Genomic DNA, 25,560 nt, shown 5'->3' on the forward strand with positions numbered 1-25,560 from the left:
CTCTGCATTCATTTGCTAGAATACTACTATATCAGTTTGCTCTTTTTGCCTCCAAAAGAGCCAGTATAGCAAAAGTTGTGTGTGTGTGTGTGTGTGTGTGTGTGTGTTTATGTGTGTGTGGTGTGTGTGTACAGTAAATATATTGAATATATAGTGTGTGTATATATATAAGCTATATATAAATTATAAAAAATATATTCATATATAGTGAATATGAATTTACTGTATATATATATTCATATTCACACACACGCACACAGAGTTGACCTTTGAACAATGCAGGAGTTGGGGTACCAATAATGCCCCCCTCCCAACTCCACCCTCTCAGTTGAAAATTCACATATAACTTTTGAATCCCTGAAAACTTAATTACTAATAGCCTATTCTTGACCAGAAGCCTTACCAATACTGTAAAGTTGATTAACACATATTTTGTATGTAACATGTATTATATACTCAACTCTTACAATAAAGTAAGCTAGAGAAAAAAATATTATTAAGACAATCATGATTCTTGTTTTTAATTAAAAAGATAGAAAATCAGACACCGGGTGTGGTAGCTCACACCTGTAACCCAGTACTTTAGGAGGTCAAGATGAGAGAATCACTTGAGCCCAGGAGTTCAAGACCAGCCTGGGCAACATAGTGGGAACCCCCATCTCTTTAACAAAAAAAAAAAAAGAAAAAAATCATGGGAAGAGAAAATATATACTATTCATTAGTTAAAAGTGAATCCTCATAAAGAGCTTCATCATCATGATCTTCATGTTGAGTAGGCTGAGAAGGACAAAGAGGAGGGCTTGATATTACCATATCAAGCGTAGCAGAAGAAGAAGAAAATCCACAGAATTTTTAAAATAAATATAGTCAGCCCTAAATTAGTCAGTACATATAGTCAGTACATATCCACAGGTTCCATATCCACAACCAAAGGCAGATCAAAAATACAGTATTCATACAATGGGAAATTCAAGGAATGGAAGGCCAACTTTTTCTACAAGCATATTTCTTAGGTCAACTGTGGGACTTGTGGGACTTTGAGTATGCAGTGATTCTGCTACATGCAGGGAGAGAGGCTCCTGGAACGAACCCCCCACAGATACCAGGGGATAATTGTATTCCATTTAGATTAGATAGAAAAGCTCATCAGCTCTTTGGAAGAATAATAACAAGGCATCAATTAATCAGAAAAAGTAATGTAGAGAAAATAATAGTAATATAAGAATTTGAAATTTATAATAAAAACAATCTAAAAGAGAAATAGACCAATATTTTCAATAAATATTATATTCACAAAGGATATCCATCTATAGTACATAAGAAGATCATACAAACTGATGAGAAAAATCATCAATATTCCAATAAATAAACTAGCAAGACACAGTAAATTCTACAAGAGGAAAGAAATAAATGGAAAAATGCTTAATGTAGCTAGCAATAAAAAAAATACAAATAAAACAATGAGACAGATAAAAAAATGAAGAACACAGTTTGGAGCCCGACTTTGCCTCAAACCCTAGCTTAGTCACCTCACCAGTCATAAGATGCTTGCAAAGTGTTTACAACTCCAAATTTTAGTTCCCTCCTAATGAACATACTAACCTCACATGATTGTTTGGAGAATTAAATAAAATAATCTTACAAGATTTAAAAAGTAAGGTTATACTCTTATTGATTTCTAGCTTTATTTCTATATTTTATGCTTCTCATTTGTATCTTAAAATTAAGTATATTTTACTGTTTTTGAATACAGTATTCTATATATGTTCATCAGGTCACTTGGTTAATTTTGTAGTTCAAATTTTCTATATCCTTCTTAATTTTTCCAGCTTATTTTATTTAAAAGAGTGTTAGAATTTTTTAGTATGTTTTGGCTTTAACCATTTTTTCATGCAATTCTCTCCATTTCTGCTTATACAGTATCAGGACAGATAACTGATAAATGCAAATTTAGAATCATTCAATCTTCCTGGCAAATTAAAACTGTTATCATTATGACATATTATTCTTTATCTCTAAAGATGCTTGTTGCCTAACAGTCTACTTTGTTTGGTATTAATATATTCATACCAGCTTTAAAAATATATATAATCTTGATGAAGTGCCTCATACAATATTAATGCAAAGTAATTAAAATTACTTAACAAATGGTTGTTATTATAATAATTTATTGCCACTATTATTATTACCATGTAATTCTTAAGAAATAAACATTTTAAATTAACACCTAAAATCTTTTTGTTACATATTTTCCAAGATGGCAGCAAAATTTGTGTACCTATTTAATAATAATGCCTTTTTATATTGGTCTAACTTTTGCTAAGTTTAAGTTAGAAAAATATTTATGTCATGGAAAAACTATCTGATAAAGTTAAAATATCAAACCATATATCTGATAAGGAGTTAATATGCAAAATATATAAGAAACTCAGACAAACTCAACAGTAAGAAAACATATAAACCAATTAATAAATGACCAAAAAATCTGAATAGATATTTCTCAAAACAAGACACACAAATGGCCAGTAGGCATATGAAAAAAAAAAAAAAACAAAAGCTCAACATCACTCATCATCAGACAAATGCAAATTAAAATCACAGTAAGATATTACCTCACACCTTTTAGAATGGCTACTATCAAAAAGACAAAAGATAAGTGTTGATGAGGATGTGGAGGAAAGGGAAAACTCGCACTCTGTAGTGGTAATGTAAATTAATACAGCCATTAAGGGAAACAGTATGGCGGGCCCTAGAACAGTCAAACAGAGAACTATCATGTGATCCAGCAATCCCACTTCTGGGTACATATATAAAGGAAATAAAATCAGTATGTCACAGAGACAGCCATACTTCCATGTTTACTGCAGCATTATTGACAATAGCCAAGACATGGAGTCAACCTAGGTGTCCATCAAGGGATGAATGGAGAAAGAAAACGTGACACAAATAATGGAATACTAGTCAACCTTAAAACAGAAGAAAATCCTGTCATTTGCGACAACATAAATGAAATCAGAGGACATTATATGAAGTGAAATAAGCCAGACACAGACAGACAAATACAGGTATACCCTGATTTATTATACTTTGCTTTTTTGTCCTTTGCAGATAGTGGGTTTTTTACAAATTGAAGGTTTGTGGCAACCCAGTGTGGAGCAAGTCTATTGGCACCATTTTTCCAACAGCATGTGCTCACTATGTGCCTCTGTGTCATATTTTGGTAATTCTCTCAATATTTCAGACATTTTTATTATTATTATATCTTTTATGGTGATCTGTGATCAGTGATCTTTGGTGTTACAATGGTTATTGTTATTGTTTTGGGGTGCCGCCAACTGCACCTGTATAAAACGGTAAACTCACTAAACGTGTGTGCTCTGACTGGTCCACCAGCCAGCTGCTTCTCTGTTTCTTTCTCTCCTCTCAGGCCTCCCAATACCCTAAGATACAATAATATGGAAACTAGGTCAATTAATAACCCTACAATGACCTCTAAACTCTTCAAGTAAAAGGAAGAGTCTCATGTCTCTCACTTAAATCAAAAGCTATTAATAGAAATGATTAAACTTAGAAAGGTATGTCTAAAGCTGACATCGGCCAAAAGCTGGGCCTCTTCTGCCAAACAGCCAAGTGTGGATCCAAATAAAAAGTTATTGAAGGAAACTTATAACGCTACTCTAGTGAACACACAAATGATAGGAAAGCAAAAGAGTGTTATTGCTGATATGGAGATAGTTTTAGAGGTCTGGATAGAAGATTAAACCAGCCACAACATTCTCAAGCTAACGTCTAATCCAGAGCAAAGCCTTAACTGTCTTCAGTTATAGGAAGGCTAAGAAAGAGATGAGGAAGCTACAAAAGAAAAGTTGTAGCAGAGGTTGGTTCATGAGGTTTAAGGAAAGAAGTCTCCTTAACTTAAAAGTGCAAGGTAAAGTAGCAAGCGCTGGTAGAAAAACTGCAGCACGTTATTCAAAAGACCTAGCTAAAATCATTGCTAAAGGTGGCTACACTAAACAACAGATTTTTAATGCCGATGAAACAGCCTTCTATTGGAAGAAGATGTCATCTAGGACATAGCTAAACAGAAGTCAATGCCTGGCTTCAAAGTTTCAAAGAATAATCTGACTCTCTTGTTGGGAGCTAATGCAGCTGGTGACTTTAATTCAAAGCCAAGATTCATCTACTACTACAAAAAGTCCTAGGGCCTTTAAGAATTATGTTAATTCTCTCTGCCTGTGCTCTATCAATGAAGCAACAAAGTCTGGATGACAGCAAGACTGTTTACAGCAGGGTTTACTGAATATTTTAAGCCTGTTGAGACCTACTGCTCAGGAAAAATAGATTCCTTTTAAAATATAACTACTTGTTGACAAGGCACTTTTAGTCACTCAAGAGCCTGATGAAAGTGTACAAGAAGACTAATGTTTTTATGCAGGCTAACCATTCTGCAGCCCATGGGTCAAGGAGTAATTTCAACTTTCAAGTGATACGACTTTAGAAATAGATTTCACAAGGCTATAGCTGCTATAGATGATTCCACTAAGGGATCTGGGCAAGGTCAACTGAACACCTTCTGGGAAAGATTCACTCTTCCTGATGCCATTAACAACATTTATGATTTATGGGAGGAAGTCAAAATAATATTAACGGGAGTTTAGAAGTTCATTCCAACTCTCCTGGATGACTTTGAGGGGGTCCAAAAATTCAGCAGAGAAAGTAACTGCAGATTTGGTAGAAACAGTAAGAAAACTAGAATTAGAAATGAAGCCTGAAGATGTGATTGAATTGCTGCAATCTTATGATAAAACTTGAATGGGTGAGGAGTTGCTTCTCATGGATAAGCAAAGAAAGTAGTTTCTTTAGATGGTATCTATTCCTGATGAAGATGCTATGAGCATTGTTGAAATGACAGCAAAGATTTTAGATAGTACATAAATGTCATTGATAAAGTTTGATATGATTGACTTTTATTTTTAAAGAAGTTCTGCTGTGGGTAAAATATTATCAAACGTATTGCATGCTACAGAGAAATCTTTAGGGAAAAGAATGTGGCAAACTTCATTATTGACTTACTTTAAGAAATTGCCACAGCCACCCCAACCTTCAGCAACCACCACCCTCATCAGTCAGCAGCCATCAACATCTAGGCAAAAACCTCCACCAGCAAGAAGATGACAACTCACTAGAAGCTCAAATGATTGTTAGCATTTTTAGCAATAATATAATAAACTATTTGTATTTCAGGTAAGTATATTGTTTTTCAAATGAAATGTATACACTGAATAAGCCACAGTATAGTATAAACAAAACTTTTACATCCCCTGGGAATCCAGAAAATTCCTATGACTCATTTTATTGTAGTGGTCTAGAACAGAAATTGCAATATCTTCAAAGTATGCCTATACCACATGATCTCTCTTACATGTGGAATGTAAAAAGTTTACACTCATAAAAACAGAGAGTAGAATGATGATTACCAGGGCCTGGGGCAGTGTTGGGGGGATGAGGTGTTAGAGAGACATTGATCGAAGTATACACAATTTCAGTGACATAGGAGGAATAAATTCAAGACATATATTGTACAACATAGCAACTGTGGTTAATAACAAGGTATTGTATTCTTGAAAGCTGCTAAGGGAACAGATGTTAAGTGTTCTCACCACAAAAAAATAAATAAATAAGTATGCAAGGTAATGCATACATTAGTAGCTTGATTTGGCCATTTCACAAAGTATATTATACACAATAAATATATACAATTTTGTCCATTTTAATAAATAAGGGAAAAAGTTCATGTATATTTTGTGAATGTATCCTAGAATAATAAAAGGTTGAGTTATTTATCATATGATTATTTATAAAATTAAAGCAACAACATACAACCTCATTTTTTTTAAGAGACAATGTCTTGCTCTGTCGCCCAGCTGGATTTGAACTCCTGGGCTCAAGTGATCCTCCAGCCTCAGCCTCCCCAGTAACTGGGAATACAGATATAAGCCACTACGACTGGTTCTGCAAGAACACAGATATTCAACAATCCAAAAATGTTAGCCAAGTGTTGTGGTGTACATCTGTAGTCTCAGGTACTTGGGAGGCTGAGCCAAGAGGCTGCTTGAACCCGCGAGTTTAAGGCTGCAGAGAGCTACGATTGTCACTGCACTCTAGCCTGGCTAACAGATTGAGGCCCTGTCTCTTAAAAATAAATAATTATTAAACTCAGAACCCAACAGCCATTAATGAATTAATGACAGAGTTGAAAAAATATTGAATATGGTAATAAGGTGTTTGTGCCTGTGGTGTGATTTTGACGAGGAAGATGTTTATAGATATTAAAAGAGTAGGAGAGGGCATAAAAACCTGAACCTAAGGGTTCACAGGGCATAGAAAACAAAGTACCTTAGGTTGGAGTCCCCCAAAACAGACCCTGGAATAGAGCAAGGATTTATATGCAAATAATTGATTGAGGAAATGCTCCCAGCAGATGCTGGTAGAGGAGCAGGGGAAGCAGCCAAGAGCAGGAAGGAGCCAAGCAAGGTGTCACTTTACTCAAAGTCTCCCAGGGCAGCTTCAGCCTGATCCTGCAGGGGAATTCTGAAATGTAAATTACACTCCACAGTTTTCCCTACTCAATGAAAGAGGGCTGAGCTTTTATATTGTGGCACCAGTCATTAGCCAACAGCTGCCTATGGAGGTGTAAGGCTGGGGAGAACTCACAAACACTCCAGGCTCCCAGTGCCTGTGACAATGTGGGCCTTGGGTGACCCCAACGTGCAGGTGTTAGAAGCGACAGCTCACAGAAATGGAGGAGGGTGCACAAACGCAGCAAAAAAAAATTGAAGAGGATCTGGGCAGAGTATTACTAGAATGAATACAGTGAATTTTTCTTTTTCAACTTTATTTCAACCACAACTTAAACCACACATAAAAATTGTAAGAAGATTACACTTTCAGCAGCAATCCATCACTGCAGGGCAAAATCCAAATGTGATGGAGTCATAGTCACTTTCCACTATAATCATCCTTATTTTTGAGGAAATGCAACTGCCAACATGAGTGACCGCTTTGCAGACACGACCATTCTACCCATCCGCTACTGGAGACACCTCTTACACACACACACCCACGTGCTCCTCCTCAAACGCTGCCATGGACTGGACCTCCCAGCATTGGAATGCTTTGCCACCAACCACGTCCTACCTCCTTTTCCTCTCTCAGGACCCAGAGGAAGTAGATTCAAATAATCAAAATTGTGAGTCCTTTAAATTTGACTAGAACTCTGCAATCAGGTTCAAAATTCCATATTTGAGCATCTTAGAGGGTCAGGATTTGAAGCTATAAGTGATACTTTAGTCAGCTCTATGGATAAAATAAAATTCAGAAAGTAGCCTGGGGATGCAGCTACAATTTAGAACATCACTTCTATGAGAAAGCTCTAATTTTCAAGCATCTATTTAACAAATGTCTTTAAGAAATGTGTCATTCATTTCAAGCATTTATTTAAGAAATATCTTTAAGTAATGTCACATAATATAGTGTTTCACTAATTGATTAACCTCATATTTAAATACTCTCAAAAGCAAAACATGGTGGCGCATGCCTGCAGTCCCAGCTACCCAGGAAGCTGAGACGGGAGGAACAGATGGCTTGAGCCCAGGAGTTTGAGGCTGAAGTGAGTTATGATCACACCACTGCACTCCAGCCTAGATGACAGAGGGAGGTTTGTCAAGAAGAAAAGAAAAAACGAAAGGATATGCAACAGGGAGAATAAGGTGGAAGGGAATAGGGAATGGTACAAAACTTGTAAATGTCTTTAATTAAATGTTGTATAACAATGTTGCTTGTGGCGTTGTAATAGCATTGGGAAATGCTTATGCAATAATATGTGGGAAAGTGTCATAAAATGTATTAAGCATATTTTCCCTGCGGTGAAATATTAAGTAGATTTTCACTTGCTATATAGCAGGCATTGATTTCAGGACACGTATACACACGCCCCACCCCTCACAGCCCACTCCCCGCCACCTCACCAAACCCCTAGCACACCAAAATTCACACATGCTCAAGTCCCGAAGTCGGCCCTGTTTATACAAAAGTCCTTCACTGTATACTCTGATCTCACATGCCACAAATACTACATTTTCAAACAGTGTTCAGTTGAAAAAACCCTCATATAAGTGGATCCATGCAGTTCAGCCTATGTTGTCCAAGGGTCAACTGTGTTCAATTAAAATAATCGGCATAACTTGAAGCCTACCTGTAAGTTCCTTCCTTAGCATTTCCCTAGAGCTACTACGGTCTCTGTACACACCCTGGCTTTATAACTCAGCCATCCATTTGATGATGCTATCCTGTATCCTGGAACATATCCCAGTGGCTCATTCATCAATTCAAATACAGATACGTCTAGTAGGTGACAATTTTACTTGCCAAGCATAGTCCTGGGAGCTGAGGACCCAAAAATGAGTAAGTTTTGGTGACTAAACATCAGGGAATTTACAATCCAGCAAGGAGCTGCACACAGCACAGAGTAACATAGTGAATACAATGTTTGGTTATTTTCAGCTCTGTTATATATCTGTTTGGTGATTTTCAGCAGAGTTCTGCTTCAGGAACTATTCAGAAAACAATTGTTGATTATTTAATTGGTGGAACTTTAGATAAACCAAACTAATACATTCATTTAACTGAGCAAATGATTCAGCTAGAATCTTCAGAATATCTAGTCATGTTCTCAACTTAATAGATAGAATTGACTTTACTTCTATTAATATAACATGGGAAAACAGCAGGCAATGAAAACATGACCACATCTTGAGAGACAGAAATTTTTCAACTTAAATTCTTCTCTCCCTCCAAATCAGAGGTTCTCAAAATTTCATGTGCATAAAAATGATCTGAAAGATTTATTAAAAATGCAAATACAGCTGAGGCTCAAGAATAAGCACCTGAGGTTATTTGAAGGCAGTAACATAAAAACTACACCTTAAAAATATGTAACTTTAAATAATTTAGTAAATATATTTTGTGCAGATAATATTCTACAATAGCTTTAAAAATAATACCTTGAGGAAAACACTTTTACAAAATGCTCAAAGTAGAAAAAGGTTAAATATACATATGCAATGTAAGAAATATCATCACTGTATATACAGACTCAGTTACTAATTAAAGAATATTGTATCTACTACTTAAATCTGTCAACATTACAAATTCTGTTTACTCTGTCACTTGTTAAGACAAAAGACAAAAAACTTGGATTTTTATTATCTGAGCTGTAGCTCTAAGCTTAACTGAAATTTATCTTTAAACACGGCATAAATCCAATTTCCTTGCAGACATTCATGTTGGTGACAGGCACACCTAAAGTTTTTCTGACTGATGATGAGTCAGAATCCTGAAGCAGAAAGCTATTCAGGGAAAAAATGAAGTTTGTAATTAACTTTTGGGAACACGCTGTCCTCTGCTGGGTACCAGCCCCAACCTCGTACGTGGGTGCCCTTAGTCCTGGCGGTGACGAGGGGCTGAGAAAAGGAAACAAAGACAGACACAAGAGTAGAGTTTACAGCATGGGTCCAGGGGAAACGCAAGCATGGGAATTACGTTGACCCCAAGCTCTGGGCTCCAAGCACTTGTATTTTTTACATAATGTCATTGATTTTATGGGCGTGAAAGGGGAAGGTGAAGAGGTAAGAGAGCCTGTGGAGAGCACTTGAGATCCTTCTAAGACATGCTTAAACTAGTACTCTGAGTTTATCACCGATTGTTATCAGGGTGTAGCTGCATCAGGGGTATAGCGGAAGAGGAGCCAGGTGGTCTGACCACACGCCATGCAGCAAGGGGCCTTTATCTTCCTAGCATTGAGGACACAGAGCACTTAAAATCACTCCATATTCCAAGAACCTAGGCAGAGCCTAGGTGTTCTGTGATCTCTGCCCTGCAAGGCTTTTTTCCTCCTTGCCAGCTCCCATCTGCAAAGACCCTTCCGGATCTTGTGAGCTGAGGTCGCCACCCTACTCAGAGATCTTTGCACAAGCCCTCTTTGTGAGGCCCTCATGCCGTCTCCATGTTGAGAAGGCATTCATGGGACCGGAGCAGTATTCCCTGCTCTGCAGCCACCCCGGGTGCTCCCCAGAGTTACTGCGCTTTCGGATGGTCTTTACCTTAGGCCTCCTGTTGCTGCTTGATTTCTGATTAACTGCACCAATAATATAGTTTAGATCAGTGTATAAACTTCAATATACTCTGAGCCAAGCAAGCTTATAATTATTTACATCAAATTAGCATAGGTCTCCCCGTGGCCATCTTGACCCACAGTCTTCCTTCTAGCTGCCTCTAATCTACAAATTAAGATTTACACATGAAAGTTGCAGCATTTTTGAAAATCTGCCACAGTAAATACAAGGAAAAATCCTTAAGACAAAAGAAATTTTTCAACTGGAAAATCAGCCACAATATGTAACAATATTAGCTGTGTTGTCATAAAATCTAAGTTTGTTACACAAGATTTGTAAATTTGCGTAGTTATTCCAGTGATAGCAACGCAGGGAAAGCAATCTAAACCAGAGAAAAATTAAGATGAACTGATTTCTTAATTTTTTAAGGGGGTGGGGGGCGAGGATTTATTTATTTATTTATTTATTTTTATTTTTACTTTAAGTTCTGGGATACATGTGCAGAACGTGCAGGTTTGTTATGTATGCAGGTTTGTTATGTATGGATACATGTGCCATGGTGGTCTGCTGCACCCATCAACCCATATTCTAGGTTTCAAGCCCCATATTCATTAGCTATTTGTCCTAATGCTCTCCCTCCCCTTGCTCCCACTCCTCGACAGGCCCCAGTGTGTGATGTACCCCTCCCTGTGTACATGTGCTCTCATTTTTCAACTCCCACTTTTGAGTGAGAACATGAGGTGTTTGGTTTTCTGTTGTTTGTGTCAGTTTGCTGAGAATGATGGTTTCCAGCTTCATCCATGTCCCTACAAAGGACATGAACTCATCCTTTTTTATGGCTGCATAGTATTCCATGGTGTTGATGTGCCACATTTTCTTTATCCAGTCTATCACTGATGGGCATTTGGGTTGGTTTCAAGTCTTTGCTATTGTGAATAGCGCTGCAATAAACGTACGTGTGCATGTGTCTTTATAGTAGAATGATTTGTAATCCTTTGGTTATATACCCAGTAATGAGATCGCTGGGTTAAATGGCATTTCTGGTTCTAGATTCTTAAGGAATTGCCACACTGTCTTCCACAATGGTTGAACTAATTTACATTCCAACCAACAGTGTAAAAGTGTTCCTGTTTCTCCACATCCTCTCCAGCATCTGTTGTTTTCTGACTTTTTAATAATTGCCATTCTAACTGGCATGAAATAGTATCTCACTGGGGTTTTGATTTGCATTTTTCTAACAACCAGTGATGATGAGCTTTTCTTCATATGTTTGTTTGCCGAATAAATATCTTCTTTTGAGAAGTGAGAAGACCTGATTTCTAATACCAGCTCCACCGCCAGTAAGCTCTGCAACCACTGATAAATCACATAACTTCTCTGAACTTCAGTTTTCACATTTATAAGATTCAGGGTCTGATCACTAGGTGGTCTCTAGTGTCCTTTCCAGTTTTATATTTCTAAAAAGCAAGGAAATAAATAACACGGTGAAATAAATTTCAAGTTCACAGAAGACCATGTGTTGACATTGAAAGAAATATGTCCATGAGGTATTGGGACTACTGTATTGCTATTGCCTAGCAAGTCTTTGGCTTCTGTTAAGTGTTAAATTAAATTTGGTTGATAAATAAATGAATGAAACAGTAAAATGAAACAGGTTAAGAAATACAGTTTAGTAGTTCAATTTATTTACGCTTCTATAGAAATTTAGCATTCCAAATCTTGGTCGGCCAATCAATAAGCACTCTATTTGACCTCTTGTAAAGAAAAGCTATAAATGAATCAAAGGTTCTGGTTGAAGAGATGAATGTCCACACACAAAAAAGTGCTAAGAACTGAGTATCGAATCCACATGTGAGGATCAGCTGATAACCTGGTTACCAACCTCCGTACGAAGGGAAGCACAGAGCAAGATCCAATGAAGGATTCCTGAGGAAATGTGCTCAGCTCTTGAACCAGGTAAAGTTGAAGAGTTGGCAGATGAGGGCTTTGTGAAAGGGTTAAAAGCAGAAAAGAAGAAAAGTCATTTTAATGATCAAGAAAGCAGATTCATTCGACTCGGGACAAGACCTGAAAAGCAACGAAGCTAATGCATGGCAAAAGGTTGTCAATGGGGAAATTTTATCATCACTTTTTCATCAGATATGGAAGGGTAGAAACAATGCCCTATAGCTACACTACCCAATGAGAAGTTACTAGCTACAAGTGCTACTGAGTGTCTGATGTGTGTAGTCCAAACTGAGGTGTGCTGTGAGTGTAAAATACACATCAGATTTCAAAGACTTGGTACCGAAAGAGCGGGGAGATGTAAAATTATAAATATATCTTTTATTGGTTTGTTCATTTTAAGAAATTACATGTTGAAATAATAATATTTGGGATATGGCAAGTTAAATAAACTGCACTGTTTAAGAAATTTCACTGATATTTTTATATTCTTGTAAGGTAGATACTAAAAATTTGAAATTATGTAGTTGACTCACATTATGTTTCTGTTGGACATTGTTTCTCTAAACAGACTGTCCCAGCAGCAGTCATCAGTAGTACATTGCAGTGCTAAGAGAAGATAGTCCAGAAGATCAGCTGAAAGGTGAGGTTGTCGGTAAGAAAAATAGGAAGAGAGGAATCAATGACTACAACACAACAGAAAAGAAATCAACAGATGAAAGACAGACAGAACGATTACCATATATTCACAGATAACTTAACATATTAAAAGTTCCTAATCTCCTAACACCACGATGGCACCCAGGGTCACTGGTGCCTGATCCATGGCACATGCCTAGGTAATCCCTTCTGATAGAGAGGCTCCTTTAACCAAAAGACTGGAAATTACCCGAGTATCATTTGGGCAATATGGAAATGAAATGGAGTTCATCATTTGACTTGCCTGGATGAGGACAGAGACTATTTAGTAAACATTTTTGTAACACTTCCTATGTTTCAGGCCCTCTTCTAAGCACTTTATATATATATATATATATATATATATAAATAAATGCATTTAGCATAAGATAACAAAACAAAGAATGAAATTTGAGACTTCAGACATATTTAATACAATAAAATGTTTATGATATCACAGACCTATTGATCCTGAACCAGAATAAACCTCAGAAATTATCTGTCCAGTCCCCTCGTGTAAAAAGTACTTTACGCATGAGGTCACTACAGCCAGGGAGATACGTGACTTATACCAGGCACCTCTGAGATGCAGTGGCATCTCGGGTTTCTGGCCTCTTAGTGAGGTCACTCCCCCTCTGTAGTCAACCACACCTTATGTATTCACAGTTTTTCAGAGTTGAAAGAAACATTTAAGATAATCTACACTAGTGGTTCTCTGGGGATATCCACATTTATATAAATGACACTCCCAGTGATAACAGGTACTCACTACTTCCTTACTCCATCTCTCTCTTTCTCCTACTACACGGAAACTGAATAGGAAGTTATGATGCAGAAACTGAAAATCACTTAAATTGCTCAGCTGGGCCACACCCCATTACCCTGTCTACTATTTCCTCTAGGGAGGAAGAAACAAGGCCCTCCCATTTTCAGCAATAAGCAATGAGACCAGTCTGGCTTTAGCACAATAAAATACAATACATTTCATTGTATTAAATATATCTAAAGTATTGAATTTCATTCCTAGTTGTGTTATCTTATGCTAGATGCATTAACACATATAAACTGCTTAGAAGAGGGCCTGGAACATAGAAAGTGTTAGAAAAACGTTTATAAAAATGTCACTTTGTCCACAACAATAGTAGCTATCAACAGGTTTAGAGAGAGACACATCCTGAACCAAAGTCAAAAGGTTGAGGAAGACAACTCACCTAGGAGCATACATCTCTGGAGTGCTCAGGGCAGGCTGGCACTACGGGCGGGAAAAATTTCTATGACCAGGGTCCCTCTGGAGAAAGCCCCCATATTACCCCTGAGAAAGTTCCAGGAATCCCTCATGCCTGCCAGCCCTGCACTCTCTACCCTGAAGGCATGAACAATGAATGAGGATAAATGATCTTATCATCTCAACATTGAGTCAAGTTCAGATGGACATTGATTACTAACTAGCGATGGCCCTAGTATGCAATTCTTCCTGTTGGTTGGTAATCATAACCGCACAATTGAAAGGGGAACTGCCAGTTTAATGCAACAAAACAAACTCTCTTTCTGAGTTATGAAATATACGTTTTACAGCTTCGTTTGTATTTATAGCCTAATTAGCTCTTTAAAATACAGACACAAATTGTACTAGAAATTTAGCTGGAAAGGGATTTCATTAACTGTGTCATTTTGATTAAAATTTATATTATCTCAATTGACTTTTTTCATTTTTCCTTTTCTTATTTTTAATTTTTGTGGATACATAGTAAGTGCATATGTTTATGGAGTACAGATGTTTCCTTAATTGACTTGTAAAAAAAAAATCTCATAATCTTGCTAGAGATGGGACCTATAGAAAATTTCTTTTCCAAAGCTTAGTGAGCTCCACTAATCAGGAATGAATACCTTCTTCACTGGAAAAGCATAAATGTGGAGAAAATCCCCTGTATCAATCAAGATTCGTCCAGAAAATAGAAATCATACTATTTCAACCAGGAAGAAACTCAACTGGAATTTTATAAGCACATGATTGTTGCTTATAAGCACAAAATTTTTGGAAATTTATAAGCACACAATTCCTTACATCTGAATTTGTGCCTCAAAGAGAAAGCTGCTGCCACCCAAAATCAGGACCATACAAGTAGCTACTGCCAACTTCTCGGCTTCTTGAAGTTCCAAAATTGGTGAAATGGCAACCATTCACATCTGGGAAGCCTACTCAATTGCTCACCACCATTTCCAGCCCATTTTGTGTTGCTATAAAGGAATACCTGAGACTGGGTAATTTACAAAGAATAGGGGTTTATTTGGCTCATGGTTCTGATGGCTGCAAAGTTCAACACTGAGCAGCTGCATCTGGTGAGGGCCTCAGCCTGCTTCCACTCATGGTAATGGCAAGGGGAGCCAAGGTATGTGGAGATCACATGGTGAGAGAGGAAGCAAGAGAGAAAGGGAAGTAAATGCCAAGTCATTTTTAACATTCACCTCTCCCTCCCCTTCACACCAACTCCAGGGAAGGCATTCATCCACTCATGAGAGATCTGCCCCATGACCCAAACATCAGCCATTAGGCCCCACCTCCAACACTAGATCAAATTGCAGCGTGTGCTTTGGAGGGGCAAGCATCCAAACCATACCACCAGGGAACAAAAAAGAAAAGGTCTTCCCCTCCTCTGCTTTCCAATCCCATGTGAGAGCATCTCATTGGTATAGCTCTGCCAGTTTGAAACTGCTAAGCAAGTGAGTCCAAGAAACATAATTCTCAAGCTTCCAGCTACAGCAATACAACAGAGAGCTTAAAGGGGTATAAAGGTCCAAGTGTCAGTAAATAATTCTGATGCCAGAATTACCCCAGTAAGCAAGCAAATTTCCAGACCCCATCTTCCTCACAAGAGAGCCCAGGAAAATGCCTCTTTGGTCACTGGGAAAACACTAAGACAACAAATTGCCTTTTAAGTACATGTAAATCATCTCCCCAGGTCTTTTGTGACCCCAGAAAAATGAATTAATCTCTACCAACAAATTACAGAGAAACTAGCCAAAGCCAGTATTATAGTCCCCACCATTAAGGCCCGCAATGAAGAAAACTTCATGTAAATGTTAATGGAATATTTATTTCAATAATAAAACTTACCCCTAAATAAATATTTTTAAAAAAAAGAGGATTCCCTCCTTGTAAGGCTAAATTCATTCTCTCCAAAGTTCTCAAACAATATTTAGTTTTGTTTTTTGCACAGATGATCAAATAATCATGACAAATGACTTCGTTAGAAAAGTATCACACTGCATTTCAGCTTGAAGAATACTTGTTTGTCCCTCTCTGGTTTTACATTCTGAAACTTCTTTCAGTTTCAGTTGAAAGTGACCTCTTAGCTGGGGATTTTCCATACATTATTCTTTTTTCCGGAATAAGAGACAAAGTTTTTTCATTTACCACAAGTTATAAAAGGTTTCCTTTCCTCCAAAAACAAATTTTTTTTTTTTTTTTTGAGATGGAGTTTTGCTCTTGTTACCCAGGCTGGAGTGCAATGGCACAATCTCGGCTCACCGCAACCTCCGCCTCCTGGGTTCAGGCAATTCTCCTGCCTCAGCCTCCTGAATAGCTGGAATTACAGGCACGTGCCACCATGCCCAGCTAATTTTTTGTATTTTTAGTAGAGACAGGGTTTCACCATGTTGACCAGGATGGTCTCGATCTCTTGACCTCATGATCCACCCGCCTCGGCCTCCCAAAGTGCTGGGATTATAGGCATGAGCCACTGCGCCCGGCCCAAAAACAAATTTTAAAAATAATTCTAAATACCTTGTTTTCAAATCTTTCTTATCTTTACTATCCTAACAAGAAAAAAAAGCATAAAGACCTGTCAGCTGCAAAGTGTCATCTTTTAATATCTTAATAATTGTATCCTTCATCTGACTCTTTTAAGAAATTTGAAAGAATGTAACAATGAATCCATCCTTTGGATTTGAGAGTATATTTTCTCCCTAATGGAATAATGAATCTGCCTCCATGCCACACTAATGACAACAAATGTATTTTACCAGGGAACATGTTATGCATATGAAGTCTCACATAGAGTCCTAAAGTGGGCATCATTTGCAGGGCAGAGTTATTGCAGAGTTGAGGCAGGAGTGGGAGGTTCAGAGCCTGACGATCACAAGAGTTCTGGGGAGCATAATTTAGAATCATTTAAACCACACAGCTCACACTCTTCCCTATCATCTTCGACATCTGAGTTTAGGGTTACAAACGGATGACTTGCCCTCTAAGCTGCCTGCAGCCATTATACTAATGGCAGAAGGCCTTTCTAGAGCGTCGTTTCAGGAGCAAAGTGCAGTCTGGGCTCCCCTGAGATAACAGACCATTAGACTGAGCAGACAATTCTGTGGTTCTTCTGGTCACACACCTGGGGATTCTAGTCCAGGGCTAGTCAGACCCAATTGTCTGTGCAGGTCTCTGGGCAACAGGTGAGAAAGAGCAGCAAAGGCCTGAAGGCCACCTAATGTATCTGGCTTGTCAGCCTACCCCGATCCAGGGCATGGCAGGACTGGTCTTGGCTGTCAGCTAAGTTTACTGACCACTGGCCACCAAGGCCCTGAGAACATCTGGCTCAGTATAAATGCAATGACAGATTTTGTCCTTTAATTATTGTATACAAGCTATTACTCTGTATGGTATATTTCTTAGCATGAGCTCACCACATAAAGGAGTGATCTAGAGCCATACTGTTCTGCCCCTTATGAGCTCTGTGACCTTGTGTAAGTTAATTAACTTCTCTAAGACTATTTCTTCACTGGCAAACTCGGGATGGTAACAATAATACATGCTTCATGTATTTATTGAGGCGTTTATGTGAAATAATGGGTAAAATGCTTAGCACAGAGGTTCACGTGGTAAGCAGTGGCCAAATAATAGCTATTTGTATTTTTATCACATAAAAGCTGCGTTTTTTCTCATTGCTATTATTTACTTCTTAAAAAGCTATTGGATTGGTGTGTGTGTATGTATGGGTACACACACAACCAGATATTAAAAATACTGTATAAGTCATTTCTCTGATAGGAAGACTAAAGTTAAGGGAAATTAAATAATCAATTGAAATTGTCTTTTACTAATATACCCAGTCAGTTTTGACAAATATACAATTTGCAGGACTCTATGAAAGATTTACTGCATATGTCTGATTATTTAACAATGGTCAGCATTATTTGTTATCGGAAGTCAGTGCTGGGTTAATCAGGGATTAACCTGTATGTACTAGCAATTGGATATGACACACGAAGATCCAGACTCTCCTAAAATAAATAAAGAAGTAATTACAACTATAAAATAACTTTTCACATCATTACACCTATAAAACAAGGTCCCTAGGCGTTCTATGATTCCTTCAACCTCCAGGCCTAGAGCTTCTTTCAGTGGTAACAGTGTTAAACCTTTATTATTTTGGGTCTTGGAAATGGCTATGAAATTTTTAAATGAAAAAAGTGAAAATAATTCAGGAAGACTGTTTTTAGCTGATAACTATATACCCACCTATTTCACAAGAGGCTGGCCACGTCAGATTATTCAGAAAATTACTGTACCCTATTTTTACATGGAAGCTTTTCCTCGTGATTATCAAAGAAATTTGTAACATTGCCAGAAACAAACATTATTTATTTCTTCTATATCTGGCCCAGGAGCTAAATGATGTACCCAAGGTCATACAAATCAAATTGTAGGGCCAGAAGAAGGAGCCCTCTTTGGATTCCACCCCACGGTGCTCCCCATCACATGCCCAAACTAATTCTTCACAGAGTGACATGGGATGGAATTGGGGGTATGCTGAGTTATCACTGAATAGTCTTCAATCTTCAAATCTTAGTTGGGGAGATATTGATGCATAAAATTAGAATTGGCCTGACATAATTAAAACCAAATGTTATTGGACACCTGACATTTTAATATTCTAATGTAAATATTGGTTAAAGTGCCACCATTGGCTTAAGTATATAACTTCTTAAGATGACAACTTTGAAAAATAGTCCTCAAAGGGTATGGTACGTATAAACACATAAACACACACACATGTATATTCTGGTATGTTCATTCAACAAAGATATTTTGAGCTCTATTGTATGCCAGGCTCTGAGCTAGACACTGGGGCTATTACAGTGAGCAAAACGATCAGATTCTCAAACTTAATAGAGTTCACATTCTAGGGAAGGAAACGTGCAAACAAACAAGCAGAAGCATAAAATATATTTTCCCCAATGCAACATGTAGAAAAGAAATCAGGAGTGTCCCAATGCTGTGCCTCTGTGTAAGGATCAGAGTGCTTGTGCCTGGGGAGGCCTCTGGGCTTCATGTAGGCACAAGCCAGACCAGGTCAAAGGAAAAGCTCATGGTGAAATTCATCCTACCGGCTTCAAGACAGAAGGTGATGTTAAGGTGGTGAGTATTGTGGAAAACAAGAAATGAGGGTTATGCCAGAAATATTCAGAGTTCTAGAAGACCCCATGCATTCTTGAAAGTGGTGCTGTGAATACCAGGGAAGGACTTTCTTATCTGGTATGGGAAGAGCTCTGAGACATCCTCTTGACACTCGGTGAATCAGCCACGTGTATTTTTTCTACAGCTCACAGAGATTTATAGCTCAGCAAACTTTCAAACACATCAAGTGTTTTGGGTTTTGTTTGGATGTTGTTGAGTGTTTGCCCATACACTCTTGTACCTTCTCTCATATCCTGGCATGGGCACCTAAACTCTTGATCTACAAATTATGTCAGTAGAGCCCAATGCAATGAAAGAGTGGGGGAGGGAAGGAAGTAGAGCCCAATGCAATGAAAGAGTGGGGGAGGGAGGGAAGTTAAGAATGGAGGGAAGATAAGAGTCCTAGAGTGAGTTGCCAATCTGTGTAACTAAGTCAATGCAAATGACTGATGGAATGAATTAGCTGCATCAAACTTAAACCTGTTGTCTCCCACATCCCACCACCACATTGCTTTGACTGCAGAGATAAGTTGAAGGAGGAGATGATTAAGACAATTAACCGCACTTTAGGGGTAAAGAAAGTTGATTTTAGGGAGTTAGTGTGGTTTATATTACATTGAAGGAAACGAGGAAGTCCACAGTCAACCCGAGACGGATTGAGTCATCAGAACTATGGTTTGCCAAGGTGATTATGGTTTCCTGAGGTATATGAACAGACTGAGGTCTATGATTTTTAAGCCACTTCATCATCGTCCACTTAGAAAAGTGATGACATCAATCTGCACTGATGCAACTACTTAAGTTGGCAAGCTTAGTCAATATGGAAAAAAACAACACAATGTGTGACATATAACTGAACAAAACCAAAACAATAACCAAATTTTAGAAAAATATATATATCCATGGAAAAAGCAAAATAGCCTACTGGTTAATGTCATATTCCATACCTGAAGTTCCAGGGACTTACAGGTGTCTTGAGAAACTGTTCATCTATAACCTTGAAACCTTTAAGATTGAACATAATCCCAAATTCTTAACATCCTTGGTCAGGAAGTCTCCAGGGAAACACTTTCATTCAGAATCAGTCCTGGAAACTTTATACTTACTGTGTCTTATGAAGTTTAAACCAAATGCCAAGTCAATATGAAGTCAGAAAAGACAGCAGATCTAAGCTTCCTAACTGGTCCCCAAAACTGCTTCATTAAGTTCCACAGTTTAACTAAACAGTGATGGGATCTTCCTAGGTATATGAATGAAATAGAACTATTCTTGGAAAAGGCTATGTGCTAAAAACTCTGTTGGCTTCTGCAAGATCTGAAGCCCACCCCGCACCCTGCTCTGAGCTACAGAGGCTTCCCCACATGGCTGGATCCACAGGCTTCATCATCTTCTGTCCTCTGGCTTCAGATGAGCTCGGCCAATGAGGAACCTGGGTACAATGGAGGTAGATAGGCCTGCAGACCTGGGCGAGGTAACTCCTCTGCTCTGGCCTTCCCTGGCTCCAGACTGCTGCACGGCACCATCTCTTCTGGTTTCTCTCCCTCCTGCCCATAACTTTGTTAGTACTCCCTCCATTACATTCTCTCCAAGTTGTCCTGTTTGACAGTGTCATCTGTTCCGTAATCCTGACTCATGTTACGTTGTTTTTTTCCAAGAACAGTTTGGACACTTGGACCTGTTCGTTATCCAGACTGTTCCCTTTAGAAGAATGGATTCATGTGAATTATTTACATGCTCAAACACACCTGGCTTGGTCTAACAATTTTAATATAATTTGGAAGCATTTGGTCAACACTTGAAATTCTATGCTTTCTTCAGAGTCTGATAACTTGAGGGGGAAAAAACCTTTTTAATATTAAGTCTAATCCAAGCACATGGTTTAGTAGTACTTCCACGTGGAGGAAGGAATACTTAGTTGGCAACTGAGTATGCATTCTTAAAATTCACTTACTGAATTTTAAGTCTTAAAATTGACTTATTTACTCATCTATATCAGTCAGGAATTCACTTTTAAAAGTTATGTTCTTTAGTTGGTGATATTTCTTATAAAGTTTTTTAAAATTAATTATCTGAACTATTTTTTTCCACAGTGATGATGGGTTTGTCCTGACTTATTCATAGCCTGTTGCTTGGGTTTCCTTGTAAATGGGCAAAATATGCAAGATGTATCATGGGGTTTCGCACAGTAGCTATGACATAGACTTTTTTATTATTTTAATTTTACAACAGGATGATTTTATTTTCCTTTTCTCATCATTCATACTTTTGTTGTCACACGTTTCACTTTCACACGTGTTATAAGCTCCACAAAAAATTGTTATTTGTTTTGGATAGTTTTTATAGCTGTATCTTCTGATTCATTCATCTATTCTTCTGCAATGTCTAATGTTCTGTTAATCTCCAGTGTATTTTTTTTTTTTTTTTTTTTGGTGGGGGACGGAGTTCCACTCTTGTTACCCAGGCTGGAGTGCAATGGCACGATCTCGGCTCACCGCAACCTCCACCTCCTGGGTTCAGGCAATTCTCCTGCCTCACCCTCCCAAGTAGCTGGGATTACAGGCACGCACCACCGTGCCCAGCTAATTTTTTGTATTTTTTTAGTAGAGACGGGGTTTCACCGTGTTGACCAGGATGGTCTTGATCTCTTGACCTCATGATCCACCCACCTCGGCCTCCCAAAGTGCTGGGATTACAGGCTTGAGCCACCGCGCCTGGCCTCTCCAGTGTATTTTTAAGGATCTAGAAATAGAAATACCATTTGTGCCAGCAATTCCATCACTGCTTATATACCCAAAGGATTATAAATCATTCTATTATGAAGACGTGCACATGTATGTTTATTGTAGCACTGTTTACAGTAGCAAAGACTTGGAACCAACCCAAATGCCCATCAGTGATAGACTGGATAAAGAAAATGTGTGACACAGACTTTTTAAAGATTGTTTGCTCTGTACAAAATTCAGTGACTCAAATAGGAGGTAAATTTGTGAGCTTGTCTCCTTTATCATGATGACCAGGTCAAACAGGGTAAAGTGTAGAGCCCAGTGCACCAGTGAGTGAGCCAACACTCACCCAATGGTAATAATAATAGAATTAGTAATGATTACCATTAACAGAATGCCCTATATTTATCACATGTTGTGCATCTAAATTAGTCCTCACAACTACTCTGTAAAGTGCTGTGGAAAGCACTGTGGACACTGAACTTTTATGTGTTCCGTTCTCAGGTGATATGTCAATAGGAGCAATGAATTCATTTGATTGTGTCCAGGGTAGGATGAAGAGTTCAAACATGACCTCAGTTAACCCAGTGAAAGAAGCAAAGGATTTATAGTGGAAGGCTGGAAATCAACTGAAAAGCAATCTCTATTCCCAAGGGAAGCAGCTGGAGATGACATCTGGCAGAGGAAGACATGGAAATATCCTGTGTCACCAATGATATTTGAGCCAGTGATTATTCTGGCACCAGAAACCCATGCTGTTTGTGTGTTTCCAATTAATTACATGAGATAATAAATTTACTCATTGCTTAAACCCATTTGAAACTGGGTTTTCTGAGACTAGGCTTCCTAACACTGAAAGCATGTCAAATGATGCGGGTGTTACTCTGTATTTCACAGAGGAGAAAAGCGATGCCTAGAGATCCTGAGTCTCCTCCTCAGTGTCGCACAGCTAACAAATTGCATTTGCACAGTAGTACTCCTGGTCCTGCGCTTTGTCCCCAGTCACATTTCCTCTCCAAATTAAGTACTAAAGCCCCTTAATTTCATAGCATGTGAATAGAATGCTTAATGGCCTCTTTTATGGGTAAAAATGCACTTGAAAAAGTGGAGTTTTGCCATGCTAGAGCTGTTTCTCTGTTAAAAACAAATGATGACAGTTAAACAATAAATCTATGAGTCAAAGACTGATGCTATTAAATATATCAGCCATGACTTTAGAATCTAAAAATACACCAAACACCAAACTATAAAATGTTATTGACGTCAACAAACGACTCAGTAGTCACTTGAGGTCATTTTACAACCTTCCCACAACTGCCTCACAAACAAACTGTAAAGTGCTGTGGAAAGCACTGTGGACACTGAACCTTTATGTGTTCCGTTCTCAGGTGATATGTCAACAGGAGCAATGAATTCATTTGATTGTGTCCAGGGTAGGATGAAGAGTTCAAACATGACCTCAGTTAACCCAGTGAAAGAAGCAAAGGATTTATAGTGGAAGGTTGGAAATCAACTGAAAAGCAATCTCTATTCCCAAGGGAAGCAGCTGGAGATGACATCTGGCAGAGGAAGACATGGTCTTGCTTTTGTCAAGACCATAAAAACACCGGACCGCACAGGCAGTCACCCGTTAACTACCCAGTATGCTAAATTCTTGTAAACCATGGGTCATGAGACCATCCATGAACAATTCATAGGATCTCATGACCTGAACATAAAATACATTATGTAAAGAGAGCATATAGTTAAATTTATGCTCTCTATAGTTAAATTTAAAATAAATAGGTGACTATGCAAAAAGTGATTAATTCAATAGGAAAGGAGAACCAGGTCCCAGTGTTTGTACTTAACTAGCCTATTAAAACCTTAAACTTGGATTTGAATCGAAGTTTACGTGCCATGTCGACATAACTTCTGGCACACCTGATTCAGCTCATGGATCTGATATCTCATAAATTCTCCCCCCACTGAAGTTATGTCCAAAGGCCAAGTACAGAAAGACATTTTATTTGTGTGTGAACAGATTATAGCTTTATAACTCACCAGCTTTGAAGCAGAGCAATAATTTTTGGCATTCAGTCAGTACAAACAAGGATAAAGAAATACTATTGTTTTCACCGCGGAGCACTGAGTAGAAAAGAAATAGAAATGTTAACCCATCTGGCATCACTGTATTGCAATGTTAATGTTCTGTGTGAAATGAGATTTTTTTAATGCTTTTAAGATATCAAAATAAATTGCACAGACTGGTGGTACCTCGGGGGTTCTACCTGGTGGCTGACGTTATGGGGGAACTACACACACAATAAAATGTGTTTATAAAGTTTAGAAATTGCCTAATCCAATCTATTGGGAGCAATCAGATGAATGATGCAGGCCAAGCAAAGTTAGGTATATGAATGGCAGTCCACATAATACAAGGAAATTATTCTTGGGTCTAGGTAGACAAAATGTATTTCTAACTTCCATTATGTTACAGAGATGTGGCTTTTGAATTCCAGAGCAGTTGACCTGTAGACGCCAAGTTGAAGTAAGCTCTGTCTGAACAAATTCTCTTGAAAAGATTGGTCCTGAGCAGTAACCTGGAGAATTTTACTGCTAATAGGACTTTGCCTGCTTTTCTGTAGGATAGCTTGACTTGTACATCAATTCATAATGTCTATTTTACGTTTTGTCGATATTTTTGCCAGTCCACCATTTGTCTTAGCTTTATTTATAGTATCATTTGTTCAATCAAAGCTAAAAAGAGCAAAGTTTTAATATAGTCAAATTTATCCATCTTTATTTATAGTTGAGAATGTCTTCCCTCACACGTGGTGAACAAACTTTCTCTGAAATTTCTTTGAAATTTTTCATTATTTTTATTTACATTTTTAATCAATCTCAGATGGTTTTTTTGCATGAGTTGACTGACATAAATAAATTTCCAAAAACATGAAAAGATGATCCTCTTACCACATCTGAAAGGAAAATACAGCAATATGACATACCACTGTGTTCGAATCAGAGTGGCAAAAATTGAACAGCAATCTTTAATGACTAGCTTGTATATAAAAAGGATTCCTGCATACTGCCATTTGGCCTGTGATTTGCTACAGCCTTTTTGAAATGTAACCTGACAACACATTTTGTTTGAGAATCTAATACTTAAAAATAAAAAAGCACTGATGTATAATATAAAAAAAAATAAGTTTAGTGCAGCTCTGTTTATTAACAGTGTCTCATGCCTGTAATCCCAGCACTTTGGGAGGCTGAGGTGGGTAATCACCTGAGGTCAGGAGTTCGAGACCAGCCTGGCCAACATGGCAAATCCCCTGTCTCTACAGAAAATACAAAAATTAGTCAGGTGCGGTAGCACACACCTGTAATCCCAGCTACTTAAGAGGCCGAGGCAGGAGAATCAGTTGAATTCAGGAAGGAGAGGTTGCAGTGAGCCAAGATCATGCCACTGCATTCCAGCTTGGATGACAGAGCAAGATTCCAATTCAAAAAAAAAATTAAAAATCATCCATATGTCTGTCATTAGAGAGAAAGACTCCTTCACAGGCAGTTTACTTGGAAAGTGACTCCAAGATGGGATCATGGGACC

Source organism: Sapajus apella, unplaced genomic scaffold, assembly GCF_009761245.1.
Source record: "Sapajus apella isolate SASKATOON/1434 unplaced genomic scaffold, GSC_monkey_1.0 scaffold40, whole genome shotgun sequence".
In the NCBI taxonomy this organism is placed as follows: domain Eukaryota; kingdom Metazoa; phylum Chordata; class Mammalia; order Primates; family Cebidae; genus Sapajus; species Sapajus apella.